Source organism: Uranotaenia lowii, chromosome 1 (genome assembly GCF_029784155.1).
Source record: "Uranotaenia lowii strain MFRU-FL chromosome 1, ASM2978415v1, whole genome shotgun sequence".
Lineage (NCBI taxonomy): Eukaryota > Metazoa > Arthropoda > Insecta > Diptera > Culicidae > Uranotaenia > Uranotaenia lowii.
The window spans coordinates 177,172,138-177,190,023 of NC_073691.1; the positions used below are offsets into that span (position 1 = coordinate 177,172,138).

At 39.6% G+C, this 17,886-nt stretch overlaps 1 long non-coding RNA gene across 1 annotated transcript; it reads left to right on the plus strand.

Moving 5' to 3' along the window:
- Positions 1-2,481: 2,481 nt before the first annotated feature.
- On the plus strand, positions 2,482-3,384 carry LOC129740685 (uncharacterized). The gene is made up of 5 exons (XR_008736336.1): positions 2,482-2,603; positions 2,663-2,738; positions 2,801-2,871; positions 2,931-3,018; positions 3,077-3,384. It is a non-coding gene; the product is annotated as an uncharacterized LOC129740685 (long non-coding RNA).
- The last annotated feature ends 14,502 nt before the right edge of the window (positions 3,385-17,886 follow it).

The following is a 17,886-nucleotide window of genomic DNA, read 5'->3' on the forward strand; positions in this document are numbered from 1 at the left end:
TATTGGCTTTGGGAATTCCCGGGATTTTTCAAGCGATTTTTAAGCGAATTCCCGAATTTATTTGATTCCCGGGAATTCCCGACCGGAAAATCCCAACAGTTTATGAACACCCACAGTACAGGATCTGTTCCAATCATAACATGCCGGTATTTGCATGTAATTATGTAATTGGCATAAACTTTCACATGATTGACGATAATAAGCTTTGCATTTCCCCTCCCCCTCCTTAGCACCCGCATTGCATCTGCTTTATAGAAATAAAACATTTTCTTTTTTTATCCTCATTTATTAAACCGTATCTTAAACTAGAAGCCACTTTCGGAAAGCAACCATAAATGTGCCGATCATCACTAGGGGGAAGTGTCCCTATATGCGCATATTAGGTAATATGCGCATACAGCCGATTGACGATATGGCTGGAGATTCATCATATCTTATTAGTGCAGTTTGAGGGTAATACGCTTTTAACACATGGCATAAAAAAATTAAATTATTATATAAAGTCGAAAAAATTTAAAAATTCAAACAAGATTTTTGTCAGTTTTGTTATAATATATTGAACTTTAATTATTGTGCATACAGATTCTGTGAACAAAAATTTTAGTGGTTTTTCTTTCTTATTCATCTGGAAATCGGAAATTCAACAAATCGAAGCTTTTGGCAAAGTTGTAAATGATAAGATATTGGAATAAGAGACAGGTTCTGAATGCCCATATCAAGGTAGGTTAAATGCCTATATCAAGAAAAATAGATTAGTCTTATAAATTTTTTACTTTCTATCATTTAAACATGAAATCTACTCTCAAATCACGATCTTACAGCGAAAAAAGAAGAACTTTCTACTGATCCGATAAAAATACAATATGAACAAAATATTACCCTGAAATATGGCCATATGGCATACTTAACTATGTTTCATGCAAAAGAACTAGTGATGTAAAAAATTTCACCAAAATTTCGGCCTTGACGTATGCTTAACATCCGTTTCTACCATTTTCAATTAAATAATATCAAAATATTGCAAGTGGTAATGAAATATAGCTAAAAACATAAATATGCGCATTTAGCCCGCCAGTTTCGGAAATCGGCTATTTTGACTTCTTTTATTATAAAATTATTTTCACAAAAACTGTAAGAGATTTTAACAGAAAAATTTCACTAACGTATATAAAACAGATGTCCGCTCATGTGCATATAGTTTTCAGGCTCCTATCTTTTAGAGTATAGGAGAAAATGAGTGCTTTCCTTAATATGCGCATATAGCCTTCCTCTCCCCTAAATTGTTATTCTGACTTACAATAATAATAAAAATGAATGAAGTATTCATTCATGACGGCAAAATGTTCGCCAAAACGAGCCAATTTTCGATCAACTTTGAGATTATTGCAACCAAAGGCGCTTTCGAAGTTACCCTTGTACAGCTGACGGCTGTCAAATTTGAATGGTATCACTGGTCACGGTGTTTCCCCTACTTTCTACTGGCTGAAATAAAACTTCCTTACACGCTAAAACAGCGCTGAAGTATTTCTTTCTTCAGACAGAAAGCTGAAACAACAATCAGCACCTTAACACAGCATACGATCAGAGAATTGGCATTTTTAATCAGCAAAAATGTTTGATGGTTAGTAAACAATTCCTTGGATACCAAAATAATATTAATGGGTTTTTCAACTTGCCGCACGAAAACTTCATATGGTCCCTTTAAAGATGCATCGATTTCGTTGGCCAGTGGCATCTTTCGTTTAAGCACATTTTTGACATAGAATTAGCTCATCAGCATTGACATTTTACAACATTTGGATGTATTTTAGAAAATTATTCAAAGGAATGAGTGGCAGTTTGGAGACGAAAATTCTCAGCGGTTTTCATCGCCGAGTGCATGACGTGCACCGAGTGCACCTAATAGACATAAGTATTCGACAATTTAAGTTATTTTTTCGAAGTTTTCGTTGTTTTTTATATTATATACATAGGGCCCTATTACATAAGACGATTCGAGAAACTCGACTCGACTCCAGTCACCGTCGAGTCGAGCGAAATGTCTTAGGCGGCATCCATAAATTACGTAACGCAAAAAATGCACTTTTTTGACCCCCTCCCCCCCATATGTCACAAATCGTAACGCTTAGACGTACCCCCCTATGAAAATTACGTAACGCTGATACTTACCCCCCCCCCCCCCCTCCATATTCTCATGTTTTTAAATACTGATTTTCGAAGATATACTCCACTTAGTTCGTCAGAGTAATCAATATTGCATTCTTTAAATCAATTGAGAAAAAATAGTAAAATTTCCGTCTGAGGTTGAATTGAGTTTGTAGCATTATAATTAAGTTTGTCTAGCTATTAAGTTTTGAGCGTGTAGTGAGTGAGTCAAAAACCTACCAAAGAATGAGTGTTTAGAACTTAGAGTGTAAATGTCAAACGCACACGTGGGATGAAAAACGAAAACAAGAATCAACAAAACAACATCAACGAAAGGAAACAAATCAAGCGCCAAATTTTGCAATTCCAACTGTGACCCGAATTGTTCCTCTCTTGCGAAAATTCGCCATAGCTGTTGGGAAGGAACAGCAGGAGCATCAGCAGCAGCTTTTCGGAAGGTGAGACCAGAGACAAATAATCACAGAATAGAAAAGAAACCCATATATTTGATTCCCAGACGGCGAGCGATTCGACGGCAACAACAAACAAGCCGGAAAATATTGGAAGCCATTGCACTGCGACTGAAAACAAAGGTAATGGAAAAACATATTCCCTTTTCGATGACTTTGCCTAATTAACTGTCATCTGATCACAGACTACCGAAGCACCGAAACGGAATCAGAACCAACGGAGACGAAGTGGCACTTCAGAGTACGCCGTCATAGGGTGAGTGCACGGTACAATTCTCTTACAAGAATTCGTTTTGAGAAGATGATTTTCCGCAGGTGTGAGCAAGAGGCGTATCGCCTTCTCGTCAACCACACAAACGACGGTGGAAGTTTTGCTTTGCAACACACAGGCGGCCCCTACTGGGTGAGTTATGAAACTGCAAAACGGAAGATTCAATGATAAAGTGGTTGTTTGTCAACAGGGTCGTTTTTGGGAGCTGAGAAAATCGCTTTTCGGGACTCGATTTTCGCCATCTTGGTTTTGCGAGTCCCGTTTTTGCGAAAGTAAGCTGCGGACGTGAGGAGAGCCAGCCGGAAGTCTTCGGAAGTGTTCCGGGCAGCTGTGGTACGTCCGTCGAAGCAGTGCAGCCAGGCAGGGTTGCCAGTAAACCAGATACGACTGTGATTACGAAAGAAGCTGTGATACACCTGTGCCGTCCAAGCAGCTGTGATATGATTGTTGTGCGTTTGATGTTAGAGTAGGAAAACGGGCCCGTGAGTAATAATGTAAGCTAGCTTAAGTTTTTAAAATGTCGTGTGTAAGTAAATAATTATAATTGCTACAGATTTGGGTTTTGAGTGTTTGTGTTTTGGGTAATAGTTAGCCGTGTAGCACACACTGAAAGCCAGTGGTGCTCAACTTGTTTCAAGTTTTTGGGGGTAAATGTACCTAATATTCGATTTTCCAACGAATATTTCACGTATATTCAATACACATTTAAAGGAGTCTATCTCAGAATCTTTAAATATAAAAGATCACAAACCACCTTCAACCATTTTGAAACTTACAAGTTTTAAGCTGATTTTGGTTTGCTTATCATTTGCCAAATTTGCATGACATCAATAAAGCTATTAGTTGCGATTAAGTAAACTAAAATTTTTAAGGAAAAAATCGTTACGTAACGATGAGCATACCTCCCCCCCTCCCCTATGTCACAATTTGTAACGCTGGAGCTTACTCCCTCCCCCCCCCCCCTAGGAGCGTTACGTAATTTATGGATGCCCCCTTATTACGGTAGTCGAGTGAAACAGCTGAGTCACGAACATTCAAGCAGTCGACTCAGTCGAGCTACTCGACTGAAATTCCACTCGACTCGACTACTGTAAAGCCTAGTCCACACCAAGGTTCTTAGATACACTAGGTTCTCCGACTTTCACAGTAAGTAGGCGAGGAGTGAGCGGGGCTCTCAATAAGTTTGTTTATTTTTTGCTCAGCTTTTCTGTGGTTTGTTGGTAAACAAACTTCATGAGTTCAGCATAGTTGCATAGCCTACATAGCCAAAATGGCTGAATCGGGAATTCGTTATTCGGGAACACCTGAATATATACCCACCTTGGTCCACACTGTAGTAGGTATGGTGTGGAATTATGAATATTAATAGTTTGTATTTGAAAAGTAAGTTAAACTTAAAATAAATAAATGTAATGCATTTATTTATTCGATAAGTACCGATAAGTGTAATGATTGGAATTGGGTAAATATTAAAGTCTAAAAGATTTTAGAAAAGAATTAAAATTATTGAGCACCCCTAAGTGCATGGAAAAAGTATGTGCATGATTGCACGTGATGATAGATGACTGGTATAAGTACGTTCATTCTGTATTCGAACTTTTAGGAGGATAGTCGCGTGTTGAGTGGCGCAGTCGGTAGGATAAGTGTAATGATTGGAATTGGGTAAATATTAAAGTCTAAAAGATTTTAGAAAAGAATTAAAATTATTGAGCACCCCTAAGAGCATCCGCAGCAATCGCGAGCAAAGTGAAAATGCTCACGAGTTTAATCACTTTTATACCGCACCGGGGGCTAGTATATGGGTGAGCAAAATAGGGCCGTTGCCGTCGAGACCGACAAAGTCACCAAATTTGCTCACACCAAAGGGGCGAGAGCAATCTTACACTGAAAAAAAACAACCGTTTAATGCTGAGTTAAATGAACAACATTCAGCGTGTAAAGTTTGTTTACATTTCATTTTGCCGTCGGGTCGGTTCGTCGGGGTCCGTTGAACTGCCCACAGCAGCCGTGGGGGAACCGGCAGATTCGTTTGCTGTCGGTATTTTATTTTTTTCAACTACAAAGCTGAACCAGAATCTAGGTCTTCATGGATACAACCTTATCAGAATCGAGGTCCTCAACTACTACACAATCGTTCTTCGAAGCAACAACAGCCACAGGGCTCCGGAGGTACAGCGGCAGTTTGCAACTGGATCACAATCAATTCAATGGTGGCTTTTAACCCGGGCATGTTCAACCAGATTCTAGCGAGCCTGCAGGGAATGTTGGACGCCAATATGCAAATCATTCGGCAATTGCCACTCCCTCAACATAACAAGATGAATAGATCGCATTAAGGCCAGCAGCAGCAGAGAGTTTGGCCGACGAGCTCCGTTACGTTGGATCGGCTGGATATCACGACACGAGAGCGAAACATTCTATCATTTCTACCTATTCTACGACGATGATTATTTATCGAAACATTATTCACTGATCGGCAAGTACTTGGATGTGCTTTAAATTGAAAAAAAGTATATTTTTCAACTTTTTATGTCTTAATTTTTATTCTGAACTATTGAAACATTTACAAAAGTTCAGAATTAAAATGAAAAATATTAAAAAGTTCAAAAATATACTTTTTTCTATTTTGGTTTAATATTCATTATCATTTTTCTATTTTGATGTTCAAAAATTCTTTATTTCATTTCAGGACACCTGCAGCATTCATAGAAGAACACATACCTATACCTAATAATGTCCCCCTATGTACAGTGTGTCTTAAAAAATGGAAAACATATCAATATCGGTATCTACATCCCCGCAAAAGTTTTATTTTTAATTTACACCTATTATTTGCCACTAGAATACATTTGAGGCATCTGACGAATTTTTATGCGTTCCGAATCAGGAAGGTGAAAAGCGGAAAGGGATGAATTTGTGCTAGAATAAACTAGCTAGTGGTTCCCAAATGTTTTTGTGATATAATAGATAGTTTATTGTTGAACAGTTTTTAATATTCTGCTTCTGAAATGAGAATTTAATGCAAGCGATTTTAAGGCAGAGTTATTTCGAGGAATCTCACTCCCAGCCCATGGATTATAATTTGACTTCACCACCATAATGATTGCCTACATACATTTTTATAAATGAAATAAATCATTCTTATATACAGTACAGTTCTAAATTTAAATAAGATATAAAACCTGACCAATCAAACACCTATTCCTCACACTGTGTGGATCCCGATTCTGCATGACCAGCTCGTTGATGGTGGCCCAAACGTCCGCCGAGGTGTACGTGTTCCGGAGATCGAACCGCTACACCGTTTTGTTTCACCGAATCCATTGAATCAGCAGCGGATCTTGTGCGTTTTTAAGCTTGTTGGACGAGAAATTCATCAGCCGAAGGCACTTGTTGAACCGCAGTGCCATCAGCAGATATTTACCAATGCAGAAGCTAAGGTACAACCTGTGATTGCAGAGAACTTTTTAGATTATATTGAAATCTGCTTCTATTATGGGTTCTATTATTACCCTTCTCCAATGGGATGTAGAATTATTACCTGGTAGATCAGGGCCGGCACGAAGATGACTCCCTCGGTGAAGATAGAGTTCAACTGCAGATCCAAACGGCGAATGGATCGTATCCTGTTGAGGTCTATCAAATCAAAGATGTTTTCAGATAGCCGCATATAGGCTTGAACCGTGGCAAGGTTGGGTCAAAATAATCCTCCATCTCGCTGCGCCACGGGGGACGGTTCCGACCCACTGAAGCCGGAGCCTGTGACCAGCGGCGGAAAATCTCCTGCTTAGTGTTGAATCTCCACAGCATGCTAGCATATTTCACGCAGGTTCCGCTGACTTTGATTCTGGCTGCTGCTGCTCGGAAGTTCCGGTTGAATCCGCCACCGGACCCGGTTACTGATTGCTCGAAACTGCTTGGACTTGCTGGTGCTAAACGGCAAGTTCCCCCAGGATGTCGACTAAGATGATATGTCCGCTATAGCAGCAAACCACCTTCGATCCACCAAAAATCGAATTTCAGCAAAACAAACTCACGTTCACGGCTCATAAAATTCAATCGGCCCGCTTAAATTTTTGAACAAGATTTTTGGCAACAGATTTCTCAGTGCAATGCTAAATTTTAAAATAAATATGCTGGTTCATTCCATCCCAGTAGCTTGGCAAGAGCGGATGTATTTTTGTTTCGCTATTTATCGGGTGCTTTATAGAAAAGTGAACTAAAAGTTGGAAGTTTTCACAAGCAGTTATCCTGCATCATTCGGTCGTCAATTGCCGAATCAGTTCAGCAACGGAAGTGACAAGCTGTGTTTCCCCCGGCAGCGCTGGTGCGCAATCCCCACATCTGGCTGGAACATCAGGCTGCCTTGTCGTCACCATCAGCACCAGGACCATCAGCACCAGGACCATCAGCACCAGGACCATCAGCAGAGGAGTGCAAATTGTTTCCTCCCAATCCAGGTTTGATTACTGTGTGGGCAGTTGTCCGATAGATCCGGTAATAATTGCCGTAATCGGATAACGGAAACATTGCACAAGTCTGAATCTGATTGGTTTTTCTCTCCCGGTGAATCGAGCCATCATCAATCAACCGAGGAAAAATCATTGCCGTCGTCATCGCCAGGGCCGGCTGCGATCAACGGAAGAACACGTGGTTGTGTACCGAAGAAAAAAACACTCAAGAAAATTAGCTCGTTAAGAAGTGCTTGAAAAAAATTGTAAGTTCTTCTTCATTATTTTTCTCTTTTTCTTTTTACTATCTTTTTCTCTATAATTCGAACATTGTTTGCTTCGTTCATATTTTTAACATTTGACATTCGTGTTCGTGTGAAGAAATATGAACGAAGGCGGGGGGTCAATCCCCTCAACTGAGGATGAGGAGGATAGCGTCTATGAGGATGAGGAGCATTTAGAGGATTCGGTTGTTGCGGGTCCTTCTAATGAATTTCATTCTCCAATGGATGATAATTCTGAGTCATCCTCAGTTGAAAGTAAAGCTACCCGACTCCGAGTCTACACTGATAGCCCTACTTTCTCTGGTCCTTGGGTGGTTTTCATCCGGCCCAAAAAAAATGGAAAGCAATTGAATGTGGTTCAGATCACAAGAGATCTGGCGAGGTGGTCCTCCGTAACCTGCATTAAAAAGGTGCGACCTAACAAATTGCGAGTCGAAGTAGCCAACCGGAAATCCGCAAATGAAATTGCTGTCAGCAATTTCATAAACTTAGAATACCACGTGTACATTCCGTCTCGAGACGTAGAGATCGAGGGCGTGATAACTGAAATGAGTCTGAAGGCCGAGTACGTGAAATCCAACGGCGTTGGTAAGTTCAAGAGCCTCGATTCGGCTTCGGTCGAAATCTTGGATTGCCGCCAACTCAGAACAGCCACCGTCGTAAATGGAGTCAAAGGGTACTCACCTTCAGGTTCATTTCGTGTGACCTTTGCGGGTACCGCCCTCCCTCATTATGTCTTGATTGACGGAATATTGAGGCTGCCTGTGCGACTTTTTGTTCCTCGTCCAATGGATTGCAAAAATTGCAATAAGTTGGGACACACTGCGTCGCACTGCTGTAACAAGCCACGGTGTCCCAAATGCGGGGAGAATCATGGGGATGGAGCGTGCTCAGCAATAGAGCAGAAATGTGTCTATTGCGGGGGCTCACCCCATGACATCTCCTCGTGCGAGGAATATAAGAGTCGCTGGGATAGCCAAAAGCGCTCTTTGAAGGAACGGTCAAAACGGTCGTATGCCGCCATATTGAAGGGCGCGGCGCCCCCGATCCAATCTCATTCGAGTAACATTTTTTCTGCGCTTTCAGTTGACAATGTAGAATCAGATGCTACCGACGAAGATCATCCGGTCATTTTTGTAGCTAACTCGCGAAAACGCTCAAAACCAGCACCAAAGACTCCCAAAATTCCAACAAAAATTCCAACATTTTGTTCCTCAATTGGTGTTAAGCAAAAACCGACATCTATAGTAAAAGAAAAACAAGTCCCTCCCGGGTTCCGTATTAATATGCCACCACAGAATACACCAGATATTGCGGGAACTTCTAAGTCTGCCTCTCCTAACGTAATCTTGCCAGAATCAACTTCTCATTCTGGAATTTTCAAATTATCTGACATTTTAAATGGGATCTTCACATTTTTAAACGTCTCGGAATCGATAAGAAACATTATTACCTCTATGCTTCCGATATTAAAGACATTTTTAATGCAATTGATGCAAACTTGGCCCCTTCTTTCAGTGTTTATCTCTCTCGATGGCTAATTCAGGCCGAGAGGTCGGAGATATCACTGTGTTACAGTGGAATTGTCGTAGTCTTATCCCTAAACTGGATCCGTTCAAATTTCTTCTTCATGAAACTAGTTGCGATATTTTTGCCCTTTCTGAAACATGGCTTTCTTCCGAATCAAACATCTCCTTCCACGATTTTAACATTATCCGTCTGGATCGCAACGATTCTTATGGAGGGGTGCTTTTGGGGATCAATAAGCGCCACTCCTTTTTTAGAATCCACCTCCCTTTATCAGGAGGAATTGAAGCTGTTGCATGTCATATAACTATAAGGGGTAAGGACTTATGCGTTGTCAGTTTGTACTGGCCTCATAGAGTTGCAGTTGATCGAAGCCACCTAGAGGACCTGTGCTCAGTGCTTCCTGAGCCAAGGTTGATCCTGGGTGACTTCAATTCACATGGAACTGTCTGGGGAGAACAAACTGACGATAGTCGTTCTACTCTTATTTATGATATTTGTGACAGTTTCAATTTAACAATTTTGAACACGGGTGAAAAAACACGGGTACCTAAACCTCCTGCAAGACAAAGTGCAATTGACCTCTCCCTCTGCTCAAACTCACTATCATTGGATTGCCAGTGGAAGGTAATTCCTGATCCCAATGGTAGTGATCATTTGCAAATCAAAATTACAATCACCAATGGGGTCAGCAATTCAAATTCAGCAAATATGGCATATGACCTAACAAGACACATCGACTGGAAAAAGTACTCGGACGCAGTTATCTCAACCATCAATTCTGTGGATGTGTTACCTCCGTTGGAGGAATATACTTTTCTTGCTCGCTTGATTCATGACAGTGCAGTTCAATCCCAAACGAAACCCATTCCAGATCCATCTGTTCGACGAAGGCCTCCAAATCCATGGTGGGACAGTCAGTGTACTAAACTTTACGTGGACAAATCGAACGCTTTTAAAGTTTTTCGGAAACACGGAACCCTGGATAACTTCAACGCGTATTTTTCTCTTGAGCAGCAATTCAAAAACCTGATCAAGGGGAAAAAACGTGCGCATTGGCGTAATTTTGTGGGAGGTTTGTCGCGGGAAACATCCTTAAGCACTTTGTGGAATGTGGCACGAAGCATGCGTAATCGTTCTTCCACGAACGAAAGTGAAGAACATTCGCATAAATGGATTTTCAATTTCGCACGGAAAATCTGTCCAGATTCCACACCTGTGCAAAAAATCATCCGAAGTGTGTCTCCGAACAGATGCGATCTGGATTCCAGCTTTTCAATGGTGGAATTCTCACTTGCTCTCCTATCTTGTAACAATTCAGCTCCGGGAATTGATAAAATAAAATTCAACTTGTTGAAAAACCTCCCGGATGCCGCCAAATTCCGCTTGTTGAATTTATTTAATCAATTCTTGGAGCATAACATTGTTCCCGAAGATTGGAGACAAGTGAGAGTTATTGCTACCCGCATGAATCAGTATTATACAATGACTATTCCCATTATCTTCTTCCCAAGACACCCAAAAGATTACTTCTATAGTTTTGGATTATTAATGTAAGATAAGGCTTATCATTTTTTCATGAGATGGAATCGTATGGACGCACTTTACGATACAGGGAACGGGTCGTTAAGTAGAGTAACCATTCAATTTTTTTGCTTTTTTCTACTCGCTCCGAGCGAGTTGTATGATACGTGGAATCTTCACTTAATGATTTTCCCATAAAAAGAATAACGATACAACATATCGTGTACTTTTTATACAATTATTAAAATTTAAATGAATGAAATGAAAATCAGTTTAAAAATTAAAGCATTTTATTCACAACACATACATATAATTATTTTAAAATACACACAAATTCAAAAAAAAACACTGTTCACACTTCAAATAGTGTCGTCGTGCTGCTGTTTCCGATGCTAACCTGGTTAGTGCTGTTGTCGATTCTGTTGTCCTCCCACCGTTAGAACCGGTGCTATTGCCTAGCGGACCGGCTTAACATAATAATGCTTCCGTTAAAAGGGATCCTTAAGTTAATTCTGGCGTCTGCGTTTTGATCAAAAGACATCCGGCTAGCTGCGACTGAAAAAAATAATTTTCTGTTGGTAAAACTGAAAATTGCCAATAAATCAGAGTACTTACCCTCGCACAACCAGAACTGGCGCTGTCGCCAACCGATCCTTCGCACCATCGGAACCGGTAATGTTGCGTTCCGAATAATCCCGAAACAGTGGAATTTTCTCGAAATGTTCCGGCGAAATGAATTTTATACTCTGCACAAATTAAACCACGTGTGATGTGACAGCAGAAAATATTGGGGTGCGTTGCTAAAATTATCGAATATTTTTCAAGATTATTAGCTGTATCTTTCAGGAATATTTTTTTATCTTATCGTCGCGTTGCCAAATTACTCAAATAGATTTTTGGAAGATTAATCTTATCTTTTAGAAATGGTTTTTTCTCGTTTCTAGCAAAGGCACATTAGCAATTACCCAAAAGAAATCGTAACTATTAATCTAATCAGAACCGAATAATTCGAAAGATTCATAGTATGGTTTCTACCTATGCGGGTATCCAAAAGCCTGGGAAACCTTCGTCCGATTTTAATTCGTACCGTCCGATAGCGATGTTGTCTTGCATTCGAAAATTGATGGAGAAAATGATTTTGTTCCGATTGGATAAGTGGGTGGAAACACATGGTCTCCTTTCAGATACCCAATTTGGGTTTCGAAGGGGCAAAGGAACAAATGATTGTCTTGCTTTGCTGTCTTCAGAGATACAAATGGCGTACGCAAAACGTGAGCAAATGGCTTCAGTGTTTCTTGACATAAAGGGAGCTTTTGATGCAGTCTCAATAGAGGTTTTGTCAGACAAGTTACACTCCCAGGGTCTGCCTCCTCTATTGAACAACATCTTATACAGCTTGCTTTGTGAGAAACATCTGAACTTTGCTCACGGAGATATTGCAGTTAGAAGAACCTCTTACATGGGCCTCCCGCAGGGTTCATGTTTGAGTCCACTTTTGTACAACTTTTACGTAAGTGACATCGACAGTTGTCTCTCTGAAGGCTGCACTCTAAGACAACTTGCAGATGACGGCGTGGTGTCTGTAACAGGATCTACTGAGTCTCATCTGCACAGACCTTTACAAGATACTTTAGACAGATTGTCAACCTGGGCTTTGGGGCTTGGGATTGAGTTTTCCCCACAGAAAACGGAGATGGTTGTTTTCTCAAAGAAGCGTAGACCTGCTCAACCTAAACTTCAACTCCTTGGCAGATCGATCACTCAATCGAGGTGTTTTAAGTATCTTGGGGTTTGGTTTGATTCCAAATGTACCTGGAGAGCCCACATTGAGTATCTGAAAGGAAAATGCCAACAAAGAATCAATTTTCTCCGATCAATCACTGGCACCTGGTGGGGAGCCCACCCAGAAGATCTTTTAAAATTGTATCGAACAACAATTCTCTCAGTGATGGAATATGGTAGTTTTTGTTTCCAGTCAGCTGCCAAAACTCACCTCATCAAACTCGAGCGTATCCAATACCGTTGTCTTCGCATCGCTTTGGGCTGTATGCCCTCAACGCATAACATGAGCCTTGAAGTTTTGGCAGGAATACTCCCACTTAAAGATCGATTCAATTTATTATCACTTCGGTTCCTCATCAGGTGTGAGGTCATGAACCCATTGGTGATCGTAAATTTCGAAAGGCTACTTGAGCAAAATCTTCAATCCAGATTTATGTCTATATACCATGTCTTCATGTCCATGCAGATTAATCCTTCTTCATATTCCCCAACTCGTGTTTACATCCCTGACTACGACAACTCTTCTGTCCAGTTTGATTTGTCTATGCAGCAAGAAATTCGTGGAATCCCTGATTCGCATCGTCCACTGCTGATTCCAAGAATTTTCGATGCTAAATATAGACACGTCGATGCTGACAAAATGTACTTTACAGATGGGTCGCTAATAGAGGAATCAACGGGATTTGGAGTTTTTAACGAAATAGTTACCGCCTCATATAACCTCCTTCCACCATGCTCGGTATACATCGCAGAATTAGGAGCCATTTACTGGGCGTTGGATAGCGTCGTTTCAAGGCCGGTAGGACACTACTATATAATAACGGACAGCCTTAGTTCTGTTGAAGCAATCCGTTCAATAAGACCGGGAAAGCACTCACCATATTTCCTCGGGAAGATACGGGAAATTCTGAGTACTTTATCAAGACGTTGCTTTGCCATCACCTTCGTTTGGGTCCCCTCACATTGCTCGATAATGGGCAATGAGAGGGCGGACTCTCTGGCAAAGGTGGGGGCGATAGAAGGCGAAACGTATCACCGTGAAATCGTCTTCAACGAATTTTACTTCTTAGTTCGAAGGAACTCTCTTGTCAACTGGCAGCGCAAATGGGACGAGGATGAGTTGGGTCGGTGGCTCCACTCGATTATCCCAAAGGTAAGCCTTAAACCCTGGTTTAATAGATTGGACCTGAGTCGGGATTTTATTCGTATATTTTCCCGTCTCATGTCTAATCATTATTCCTTAGACGCGGTACTCTACCGTTTTGACATTGCTGGCAGCAATTTGTGTAATTGCGGTCAAGGTTACCATGACATCGAGCATATTGTCTGGTCGTGTGAGGTCCATCTTGTCGCCAGAACGAATTTAATAGACTCCTTTCGGGCCCGAGGAAAACCACCTAATGTTCCAGTGAGAGATGTACTAGCAGTGCTAGATTTGGACTACATGTTCGAAATCTACCTTTTTCTAAAAGCTATCGATGTTCGCCTATAATTCTTTTTATTTTCATGTTTCCCTTTCTTATCCTCTTTTTCTTTAAAATAAAAGTGTTAAGCTAAGCACATAATTGTAAAAACAAAAACGAGTTTGGCTCTTTAAAACCTGAAAGTATGAGCCGTTTCAAATAAAGATTTACAAAAAAAAAAAAAAAAATATGCTGGTGCGCGACAACCTGTATACACATCTCAGGTGGCGATGGAAATCCCGTGCTAAGTGTTAGTAAAAGTTTTTTTTTTGTAAACATTGAAGCCATGACAATTTGTGACGTCAGTTGCATTTCCAAACAAACAACCAACAGCGAAAACTATAGAGAAAAAAATCATTGCCAACTGCTGTTTACGATTCTCGTCTAGGATACATAAACATCCCGGCAAGTGACGTAGGATTTGTTTACCTTTTTACTTCTTGAATAACGAGTTCTGTATTAGTGTGCGTGTTTCGTCATCACCTTCTTTCCACCACATTGGGTGCGCGAAAGGATGTGTATACCAAAACCGGTCCGCTGAAATGAGCAAAACCGGGCCGCGTATACTCTCGTATTGCTGCGGATGCCCTAAGTGCATGGAAAAAGTATGTGCATGATTGCACGTGATGATAGATGACTGGTATAAGTACGTTCATTTCTGTATTCGAACTTTTAGGAGGATAGTCGCGTGTTGAGTGGCGCGAGGCGTCTCGGTTACTACACACACTAGGCAACATGAAATGCGATTTTTGTTATGAGACGAACTTTGTTGTCTGTTGTTGTTGTTGGAAATCTGAGACGGTCTCAGTGTCTCCCGAAGAAAATGGGAGACGCTGAGACCGTCTCGAGACGAACCGTCTCCTAGTGTGGACTAGGCTTAATACCAAAATGGTTCACTCGAGCATAAATGACTCGTGACTTTACTCTTGTTCTTGACCTATAAATATTTCCAAACTATTGCAATTGTCTGAAGATATCAAAACGAGCGAAACAGTTTCTAAATCTTCAGACAACTAAGGGCTGTCCCAACGGTAGATGCAAAACACGGTTTTCGACCACGCTAAAACAGTCCGTCCGGCACCGGTGGCGTAAATTGCTGTTTTAGCACAGTTATCGATTTCAAAATTCCCAACAGTTATACGCCTTTGTTCCAAATTCATGCAAATTTGGAACAGGATTTCAAAATATACGACAGACCGATTTAGACGTTTGGGGTTCACGGTGAGAAAATTTTAGCCAATGATGATTATTTTCACACATGTTTGGGTAACATTGGGTGTAATAATTGTTTCTTTTTGAGAAATTATTTGAATGTTTTTTCCCGCCAAAACCGGTCAATACGTAACATAAATTGAGAAAACATGTTAACAAAAAACCGTATCAAGTATAACAAATTTATGTCACACTATTCTTCACTTTATATTTTAATAAATAGCTTTTGGCCTCAACGAACTAGTGAGCCCAGTCAGCGTTTCTCGAGTTCAAACGTTATATGAATAAGAAAAGAAAAATAACAGAAGCATCCTAATGAAATTAACGCAAAACAACAATAAACTTTTAAAAAAATTGAATATCAGTGTAATGACCGATTTTTGTCAAAAGTTATTAACAATATTTATAATCTACACGAACAATATATCATATTTCACGGTTTTAATATTAAAACCGTGAAATATGATATATTGTTTGATAACATTGACTAAACTGACATGATTCTTAGAAAAAAATCCTTTCAATTTCTGGCTAAAAAGCGGTCTGCTACATTACAAACCACTGATAATCATGAAAATTTTACTTAAGAATTCTTAAAAGGAGTATGTTTGCCAATCTGTTTAGTTTGTAAAAACAAAAGCACAAATATGTTTAATGAATTTTTACCTATAAACAAGAACTGGTTAAATTAATATTTGGAATCAGCACCTCAAAATAAGTCAATTTAAAAAAAATGTTTTTTTTGTTTTAATTAAGATTTTTTTCTCGCTGCGTATAATCAATGAGCCAATGGTTTGGTCGAAACTAGTCAGGTCGTTGTCAATGAAGCAAGTTGAAACTAGTCAAAATAGTCAAAACCGATCCAGCTCGACAGGGGGTTTCGTTACGGCCTGGAAGAAATCGGTCGAAGTCAATTGGAAAAAAAGGTATTCAATCGTCAATCCATTTCTACTTGTTTCGACAAACTTCATTAAAAAGACTTTAAGTTGATGAAATCCTGGTAAAATAATGACGGTGTAAAGCTCAAAACTTAGCAATTTTTCAATTAAAATGAGTTTTTTTCTTCTCAATTATTGAGTGTCTGCAATAAAAGTGTACCCGTTTTAAATTTGCTATCACACCGGTGGGGAGTGCGTGTTTTAACCGATTCCAAAATTTAAAATTTTGCTAAAACTGGTATACCTAAAACCAATATTTAGACCTCAACCGTTGCAGGTGCTCTAAATAACTTGAAAAGATTTTTAAAAAATATTCTAAAACATAGACGAGAGTGGGGTATCGTGGGCCACTTTTTTATTTGCACCATAACTTCTACATTATAAAAGATAAAATCAAAAAGATAAATAGTATGGTTTTCTACATTTGTAACAAATTTTTATCCTCGAGTTCCGACTGTTAATAAATAAGTTTTATTTTTTGGATTTTGAAAAATTGTGGGAAATCGTCGGCCACCATATCCAAACTGTGACAAATCATTTAGTCGTAGTATACCTACTATAAGAACTACAAAACTTTCCCCATGAAAATTTATTTGAGAAAATTCGTACTTTCGTGGAAAAGAGGAGTGTTACTATGCCCCGTATGCTTGTTATGCCCTATCTCCCCTACAATCAAATGATGCCCAAGCGGATTTTAAAATAAAAAAAAACTATCGTTTGTGTTTTATTTCAAATTCGGAGCATTTTTGAGCCTTTGATTGCCTTCAAATGTGCTTGCAATTTAAAAACTAATATTTATGGAGCGAAAAAAATTTCCGTCATGGGTGAAAAATTCTTTAAGAATGCTCACTGCCATTCGGACGTGAAAATGAACGTGGAATTTATATTCACCACTCTTGTTCGTTTTCCGTTTTCACGTTCGCTCAGTGCGTATACACATCGAGCGGAATGGCAGTGAACGCGGAAAAAATATTCCGCAGTGAAAATCGGTAGAATTTAAATAAAAGCATTGTTAAAGGGTTTTGAACAAGGAAATCAGTTTAAAAATAATTTTTCAACCATTCGCATCTATTCCACCTAGATTCGCAGCCATGAAATGCAGCATAGTCGAGTTTTTGAGGAATATAATATTTCCATTTTCACATTCACAAGAGGTGTAAATCCACCTTAAGGCCTTTTGTACATTCTCATTTTCGATTGATGGTTGACGATTGATATTGAAATTGCCAGGTCCTGCGTGTGATTCGATTCGGCTTGATCAATCTTAAAATTTTGAATTTAAATAATTGTCAAACCGATTGATCATCTCTTTGATGATGAAAATCTGTACCAACTTTAAAAAATCTGTAAACTGTTCACGGAAAATAATAAAAAGGTAAAATTTACCGAGACAGCAAAGGTGAATGCTCGCAAAAGCCAAAAAGGTAACTTCTACCTATTCGAGGTGAAACTCACCTCACAGCGAGGTAAAATATACCTGAAACGAAGAATGAAAAAAGGTACAATTCACCGAGAAAAAATGTGAATCCAAAAAAGGTAAATTTCACCTCGTAGCGAGGTGAAGTTCACCTGAATTGAGCTGAATGAAAAAGTATAATTCACCTAGAAAGAAAGGTAAATCCAAATAAGGTAAAACTTACCTCGTAGCGAGGTGAAGTTGACCTGGATTGAGCTCAACAAAACGGTACAAATCATCTCGAAAAAAAGTAACTATTTGACGAATCCGTTTATTGAGGTTAAGCTGTTTTGCCGTTGAGGAACAAGTTCTGCTTCGTGCACAATATGTGAAAATCGGAACAAAATGGTAAGTGTTTTCTTA